The sequence below is a fragment of the Osmerus mordax genome, chromosome 25 (assembly GCF_038355195.1).
Source record: "Osmerus mordax isolate fOsmMor3 chromosome 25, fOsmMor3.pri, whole genome shotgun sequence".
NCBI classification, from domain to species: domain Eukaryota; kingdom Metazoa; phylum Chordata; class Actinopteri; order Osmeriformes; family Osmeridae; genus Osmerus; species Osmerus mordax.
The window spans coordinates 3776080-3784762 of record NC_090074.1 but is presented as its reverse complement, the minus strand read 5'-3'; the positions used below and the strand labels follow the sequence as shown (position 1 = coordinate 3784762).

At 50.4% G+C, this 8683-nt stretch overlaps 1 protein-coding gene across 1 annotated transcript in view; it reads left to right on the top strand.

The window, feature by feature from the left end:
• The first annotated feature begins 281 nt into the window (after positions 1-281).
• trim3b (tripartite motif containing 3b) overlaps positions 282-8683 on the top strand; it is a 21955-nt gene continuing 13553 nt past the window's right edge. The window contains 1 exon segment of the mRNA XM_067228911.1: positions 282-354. The gene's annotated coding sequence lies outside the window, so the exon portion shown is untranslated.

Sequence of the window (8683 nt, the reverse complement as noted above, 5' to 3'; positions counted from 1 at the left end):
GCTCCCCCCTCCCCGCCCCTCTCTCTCTCTCCCTCTCCCTCCGCGCACCGCCCTTTCTCTCTTTTCTCACACACACGCGCACTCAGTGCGAGCCGTCGTCCGACACACACCCCGGCAGCAGTCTATCCTTGCCCCTCTCTCTCTCTCCTTCTCTTTTTCCTCCTCTTCCCGGGTTTTTTTTTTCCTGCCTGGTGTCTCTCTGCAATGTTGTCTTCTGTGGATGGATACCTCCCTTTGTGGAGAAAAACGCTGACTCCTGACTGAGACCAGCCCTCTGCTTATCTCTCTCTCTCACCCTCTCTCTCTCTCTCTCTCTCTCTCTCTCTCTCTCGCTGTCTCCCTTGGAAACCTCACGTGAGTACCTCCCTCTCTATTCCCCCCTCTCTCTGTCTCTTTTTTTTTTTTTTGCATCCTTCCCCAACCCCACCCTCCCTCCCCCCCTCCCGCCCGCCCGCCCACCACCCCTCCCCCATTCCCTCTTCCTTTCTCTTGTTCCTGCACCCGTTTCCACCATCATGCTCTCCTCCCCTCCCCTCCATCTTAGAGCCCTCTGTCTCCTCAGTGTGTGTGTGTGTGTATGCCCGAGTCATCCTCCTGCTCCTACACCCAGCTCTGCCTGTGCCGACCCAGTGGCTGTGACAGCCCCCGGTGTGGTCGTGGGGGGCTGGTCCCCCCCTGGTTCTGTCCTCCAGAGACGTCCGCAGGCCCTGGGTGTCCGTCTGCCTCTGTCAGCCCAGACACCTGCGCTGGGCCCAGATGGGCGGGCGGAGGGGCTGCTGCAGTTGTATCTCACTACAGGACACATTCATGGGATACTGAGACTGGAGGTGATAGTCAAGCTAGGGTGTGGTGCTGTGTCTACGTTGTACTGTAGATGACAGACTATTATAGGTGTGGTACTGTATATATGTTGTACTGTAGATGACAGACTATTATAGGTGTGGTACTGTATATATGTTGTACTGTAGATGACAGACTATTATAGGTGTGGTGCTGTATATATGTTGTACTGTATGGGATAGCTTGGCTAGGTGTGGTACTGTATATATGTTGTACTATAGGGGATAGCTTGGCTAGGTGTGGTACTGTATATATGTTGTACTATAGGGGATAGCTTGGCTAGGTGTGGTACTGTATATATGTTGTACTGTATGGGATAGCTTGGCTAGGTGTGGTGCTGTATCTATGTTGTACTGTATGGGATAGCTTGGCTAGGTGTGGTGCTGTATCTATATGATGCTGTAGGTGATAGCCTTGCTAGGAGTAGTGCAGTATCTGTGTAATACTGTAGGTGTTAGCTTATTTCAGTGTGGTGCTGTCTCTAGGTAAAACTGTAAGTGCTAGTCTAGCTAGGTGTGGTGCTGTAGCTGTAGACAGTAATACTGTAGATGACACTGTAGATGATAGCCTAGCTAGTGTAATGGCTGATATTGTATCTTAGCTTAATGTGGGTGTCTGTGTTCTAAAAGATAGGCTAGATAGTGTAATTGCTTATGCTGTATCCTAGCTAGACTTGGTGCTGTAGCTATGTCTTATGATAGGCTAGATGGTGTGATGGTTGATACCGTCGCCTAGCTAGATGTGGTAGTACCAGAGAGAGAGACCCCTATCCTGTATCACACCAGCTTCTACACAGCAGAATACAACTTGAGAGACAGCAGTTTCAGATAAAGCTTCACACACACACACACGCCTCAACACAGATAGGGCTTCACACACATACATGCACAGAATGCACGCACACACACACACACACACAATTCTCACAACACACTAACCCAGATGCCATCGTATCTCCCTTTATATTCTCCTTGTCTACTACAGCCTTGACTCTGTGAGCTTTCCACGATGTTTTGAGATGGATAATCCCGGTGTGTGTGTGTGTGTGTGTACATGTCTGAGAAGTATGTTTGTGTGCGCAAACACGGGATTTAACAACTAGATGATCTGAATGGATCAGAGGCCTTTGTCACTGGGCATGGTGAGAGTGTTTGTGTGTGTGTGTGTGTGTGTGTGAAGAGATGGGGGGAGGGGAGGAGTGAGAGCGAGGGAGGGAGAAAGAAAGGGATAGAGAGATTGGGGGGGGGGGGTGTTCCTCGTCGCTGGGGGGAGGAGGAGGAATGTCCAGCTGGCATGGATGGAATGTCACCAAAATGGGGGAGGGGGGGGGCAGCGAGAGGGGGAGGGGAGGAGAGAGAGAGAGAGGATAGGGTAACGTCTAAACTGGGTTTAATTCAATAACTGGTTGACAGTGTGTGGCAGAGCAAAGCTGTCACGGTCATAGTGCCGGCTGAAAGTGTGTACCCGCAGACTTCCTAAACAGCAGTAATGTGAAACACTAGAACAAAAGGGTGAAGTGATTTGACTGAAATGCGATCATCGCACACCCAGGACAGTAGAGGGCGACGTGCAGTCTGGGGTCGAAGGAAGACGTCACGATACCCACGAAGAGGAACAAAAAATGCATGAGCTCAGTCTGGAAACCTGTGTCATCGACACAGTTGAGGGTTTGAGAAAAGGAATAGACTTAAGTTATGAATGTGATGCACTTGAATTTGAAAATGACTTACTCATCTTAATATGTAGATGCACACCTGACTTGGAAGAACCATCCTGTGTTTCTGTTTCATGGAATTAGAATTCGATAGAACTAGCAGCTATGCCGAAAACACACAAGGGCATATCCACACACACACACACACACACACAGAGTGATGTAACTGGTGCTGTAACTGTGTCCCCCATGGATTCCCAGACCCTACAATGACATATAACGCTGTCACTCATAACATGTGACCAGTGTTAACGCGGTTAGTTATGGCTGTTCCGGGCAGTGAGGTGTGTATTGTGTGTGTGTGTGTATGCGTGTGTGTGACATAGTAACTCGAGATGAAAACAAACCCCACTGATATCAAAGCATCTTCCTTTCTCCTTACCTTCCTCTCTCCCTGTCTCTCTAATGTTCTGTCTCTCTAATGTTCTGTCTCTCACATGTTCTGTCTCTCTAATGTTCTGTCTCTCTAATGTTCTGTCTCTCTAATGTTCTGTCTCTCACATGTTCTGTCTCTCTAATGTTCTGTCTCTCTAATGTTCTGTCTCTCTAATTTTCTGTCTCTCACATGTTCTGTCTCTCTAATGTTCTGTCTCTCTAATGTTCTGTCTCTCTAATGTTCTGTCTCTCTAATGTTCTGTCTCTCACATGTTCTCTGTCTCGATGCTCATCCCTCTCTCTCTCAGTTTCTCTCTCTCTCAGTTTCTCTCTCTCTTTCTTTCTCCCTCCAAATGTAATGCCTTTGAGCCCACAATGGCAGGTGGCTGTGTATGAGGTCATGAAAGAAGACTTTTTGCACGTTAACATTTGGGCTTTTCTGCTTGCCCTCTAGTTAGTGGGCAAGTCTGAATCACAGGGCGCCCACTCCAGTTGGAGTTTATTAACTGAATAAAATAGTCCCTCTCTCATCCCTCCACTGTGAAACTTTGGATCTCTCACATCCTCTCTGCTCGACCGAGGGTAAATCTGGCTTCGGCCTAACAGACATGCACATATGTCTGTCAGGACAGATATATTTAGACAGATTCCCACCAGAGGGCCTTGCGCATTTTGCAATCTTATTTTGATGCGTTTGTCGCTTTGTTTGTTGTCAAACACAAATTCGTTTTGGAGCGACTGTCGGTCACAACACATCGCCCCGGCCGAGCGGGTCCCGACCCGCTCGGCCGGGGCGACTTTCAGGGAACTGAGTAGACGTGAGACTGCCGGCATCCAGGGTCGCCCAGGAGCTCACACCGGTTTCCTGGTGGCCTCAACAGCTCCCTCGGCAGTTGATTGTCCGAAGTTGCCATGGTTACCGTGAGAACCATCGCAGTCCCTGTGCGGTGTGTGTGTGTGTGTGGGGGGGGGGGGGTCGGTTTGCTGTGGACACGCGGGCCTGCTCTGGCCTGACCACGTTTAGAGGTCAGCGTCTCCACGGTCACCCTCTGACGCACACGCTCGCCGTTAGTCAAGCACATGCAATCATGTGCACATGCGTGTCTGTGTGTGTCTGTGTCTCTGCGTGTGTCTACAGCGGAGACGGTGCAGTGAGAGTGAGAGTGTGTGACTAGAGAGCGAAAAGGAAGGGAGTCAGAGATGGAGAGCAAGGGAAGGGTAGAGAGAGAGATCCACACACAACCTGGACAGACTCACACACACATACTGTACACACACGTACACACACACATGACTAACAACTGTGGGTTTCCCCTCCGGTGGGGAAGCTATTTCTTACGATGACGTGTGTGTATAAGTCATTAGTTAGTCTAGTTAAGCCAGACATTCAGAGTTCAAATCAAGTATCAACGATTTAAGGTAGCTACCTCGAGTTTGAGGAAATACAAGCAACAGAACATCGATGACTCGCTGTACTTAAAACATATGAGGACAGAGAAATGAAGACAGGGAGAGGTAGAGGATACTGAGAGAGAATGGGGAACTGGGGAGATAATGAGGGAGAGAGAGAGAGAGGGAAACAAACAAAGAGGGCCAGAGACAGCAAGCGATGGTCGTGACTTTGTCCGAAGAGAGAGATCCTTCAGTGCCTAAAAAAGGGCCACTGTGATGGGGTTTGTTGTGTGAGGATGTGAGTGTGTGCGAGTGTGTGTGTGTGTGTTTGTTAGGCAGAAATGTGTTCTGCATGTGCAAACAATGCTCATGGTCAAGTTGCTTCATGTGATGTGTGTGTGTGTGACATGGTCCTGGTCAAGCAGAGAAGATTGTTACATAATACAAGACAAGACAATAATGGAATGATGAGAATCGTGCAGGTTTACAGTAGGTTGGTACTTAAATGGGGATCAACTCATTTAGGCAATTGAAAAGTTTGAGAAAATAAAAGAACTTGTATTCAACCTATAGTTATTTTCTTCCTAAAATATGAATAGGTTTTATTGTTATATTATCTAAACTGGTAAACAACTCACACACACACACACACCTGAAAAAAAGAAGACGTTTTTCACACGGAAGGGTGTTGTGGTCTAGTTTTTTATGGAGATGTATGTTTGGCTCAGGGCGTGATGCGCTCATAGTTATTTAAAGGATCCGATTATTTCTGGATCATCTCTTTACCCTGTGGCACATGTTCCTCTTTCACTGAAACACCCCCCTCCCACCTCCCAGCTCAGAGAGACAGAGTACAGCCGAAGCAAAACAGAGAGAGACGGATAGAAAAAGAGGGAGAGAAAAAAACAGAGAGAGACCGAGAGATCCGATGGGCTACCTTGCCTTCCACCAGGACCTCGCCCCCTCCCTTCGCTAACCTCGTTCCCAGGCTCGTGTGCTCCCCGCCGCGGGGAGGGGGGGAGATCAAGCTGTACCTGGGCGCACGGTCTCACGGGGACGTCCAGAACATTCCACTCTAAGCTCCCTACGAGAACGCCTAGATCTAATTTCATCCGCAACAGACGCCGATCCCTGATCTCCATCTCGATCGCGGAACGCCGAGGCGGTCACGAGTCTCCGCGTGGATCGCAAGCGGGCGCGCCGCGTCACCCGTACGCACGGCGGACCGCAAGGTTTCTCCTCCGTCACGCCCAGAACCGACCGTGACTTCCTGGTGGGTCGTGGAGATTTCGGTTCGATTATTCTCTCGCTGCACATATGCGCACCTACACACACACCTACACACACACATCTACACACACACCCTGGCACACAAATACAGCTACATATATACACGTAGACACGCGTACACCTTGGCAAGCACACACACACACGCACACACAGATCTGTCATGTGTCCCCAGGCCTGTTAGGATTGGTTAGCCAGCCAGCAGAAGAACCTGGACGGCATTCAGTGTCCTGCTCTGCCCGTCTGTCCATCTGGAGTCCGAACAGAACCCTGCTCCTTCCAAGCATCTTTTCTAGGCTGACTCGTGTTTGTGTGTGTGTGTGTGTACTGTACGCAGCGATAAGTAGTCGTGCAAATTCGTCGGAGCAGAGCGAGAGCCGCTAAGGCCCTTGCGTCCGCAGCTGAGACGGCCTGGCGTTCTGTCGCACGGCGCGCTCCCCGTCACTCGCCGGCGCGGGCCACGCGCCGGGTGTGTGGGCCGCGATGGGACACTGTCAAGTAGCGGGCGGAGAGCGAGAGAGAGAGAGAGAGAGAGCAGATATGGTGGGTCTAAATATAGATATTGCCATGGCTTCAGTGGCCACTCCGGATGAGTTGCGGGAGGATGTGTTGAGGCACGCGAGGGGGTCGAGCACCTGTCCGGGGGAGGGAGGAGGGGATGGACGACAGGAAGGGGGCAAGAAGGGCGTCGAGGCGAGAGGGGAGAGTAGGAGAGTGAAGGAAAAAAGAAAAGAGAGAGAGAGAAGGCAAGAGAGAGGCAGAGAAGGATAGGGAGAAAACTAAAGGGAGAGAGGGAAAAGAGAGGGGGGGGGGTGCTATCAGCTGATATCAGCTATGGGAGAGGGAGGGGAGGCAGGGAAGGAGGGAGAGGGAAGGAGGGAGAGGGAGAGGGGTGGTGCACTGCCTACTCTGTGAGTGTGACTCAGAGGGAATCAGCTGACTGGGCGGACGGTTGTCAGACTGGGAGAACATCACTCTGTCCTCAGGCCTCCAGAACCACGCTCTGTTACGCAACAACCTTCCCTCGCCTTCGCCCTGCGCGAGTGTGTGGGTGGGTGTGTGGGTGTGGGTGTGTGTACGTGCGTGCGTGCATGAGAAGAAGGCTGACCTGGTGAGGCTAATAGTCCTCTCTTCTCCTCTCCACCCCCCCACCCCCCCGTTCCTCACCACCGGGTAGAGTCCAGGGTAGAGTCTGGACAGTTCTATTATCCGCCTCTTCTTTTCTGCTTCTCTCAGGAAAACAAACATGTGAATGCATGAAGTCCAGAGAGCAAGAAGCCGTGGGAGGAGCAGATTAAACACAAAGCGAATCAGCAACACCGGGAGGGAGGGGGGGGGGGGGGGGGGCAACAGCTTCCTGACTACATCTAGTCCTCCCCCGACCTCTGACCTTCTGCCTGCGATCTTTCATCTGCCTTTCCATCTCTTCCTCTACCTCTTCACCCCGATGAGATCGACAACGTGTTATCAGATGCTTTTATCCGAAGCACATCTCTCTCTCTCTCTCTCTCTCTCCCCTCTCTCTCTCCTCTATCTCTATCTCTCTCTCTCTCTCCCCTCTCTCTCCTCTATCTCTCTCCCACTCTCTCCTCTGTTCCATATCTTCCTATCATTCTCTCATGGACAGCGTGAAGGATTAGAACAACACAACAACAAACATGGCAAACTTCGTCAGCAAAGTCGGGGAGGTCACATGGTAAGACGTGTTGCACACGATCCTGAGGCCTGAGTCACTCGCACTCAAATGCTGACATAGGAAGATTGGTGCGTGGGGAGTGTGTGTGTGTGTCACTCTCATGCCTGCTATTGACTAAATTGCCCAGCTCCAGTAGTTCAATCACTGCAAATTCACCACGGTCTCTGTAACCGTGGCTACGGTGATGTCGCAAGCTGGAGTTGGGTATTTGGGGATATGTGTGTGGGCGTGAGAGAGGGAGAGAGGGAGAGAGGGAGAGGGGGAGAGGGGGAGAGGGGGAGAAAGATGAGAGGAGTAAAAGAGGAGTCAATCCCTTTAGATTAACTGTAGATTGATGTTTTTGCCCTAATCCTCCTCAGCATCAATGCAGGATTGAATTTGGAACTCTTGCTGAGGGGGGTGCCCGTTTTTATGGATGAGGCGAGCGTTGAACGTCCCTCGACTAGAAGGCCTCTGACCCAGAATTAAAAAACGATAATCCGCGTCTTAAATCCCTGTGGTTTGACGTAACGCTGTCGCGTGTTCCAAAACATCACTTATTTTGACTTTTCAACGTTTCTGGAAATCTGACGTGTTTTATGTAAGTGAGCATCCTGGGGATGCGGTCTAGGCTGTGTGTGTGTGACACGTTCACACGTGTCATCAGCTAATTTGGTGTCGTGGTGCCTGTTTAGGACTTTGTCTGGTGGTCAGCCAATCCAAATGTTTACATGACAGACCCACTCTTCTGCTTTCACTGTCTGTCTACTGTCGCAGCCCTCCTCACTAGATGTGAACATACAGTGCTATTACACATATACACGTAATACATGTTTACATTACGGTTTAATTCATTTAGCAGACGCTTTTTCCCCAAAAACAACCCAGACAACATTCTTTTGAAACCAGCCAACAAAGATGGCTGTCTCACCTAAAACGGATCATTCTTTAAGGAAATTATATTTTTTGAGGGGCTGGCTTAGTAGAGTAATCCAGTCGAGCCATAGTCAGTCACTGTATCGCTCTCTTTCTCTCCCTTTCTCTATCTTTCTCTCTCTGCCTCACCCCACCCTAGTTCAGCCTTTTAGAATTTTTGGCCTGTGAGACAATCCTTTTTTCACAGCCTGTCTCTCGGCCAATCAGAGGAGGCCTTGGGAGGCTGTGCGCTAGTAAACAGCCTGGAGTGGGAGGGGCTTCCCCCTATCTCCCCACCCTCCTCTGACATCACAGCTCAGCTGGTGTCATTCACGGCGCTTCACTGCTAGTGTGTGTGTGTGTGTGTGTCAGAACCAGAGAGCGAGAGAGAGAGAGAGAGACAAGACAAAGAAGGAAGGGGTGGACAGAGGGAAAGAGGAACAGCCGACTCTAGTGGAAGAGAGAGAGGGGGAAGTAGTGTGAGC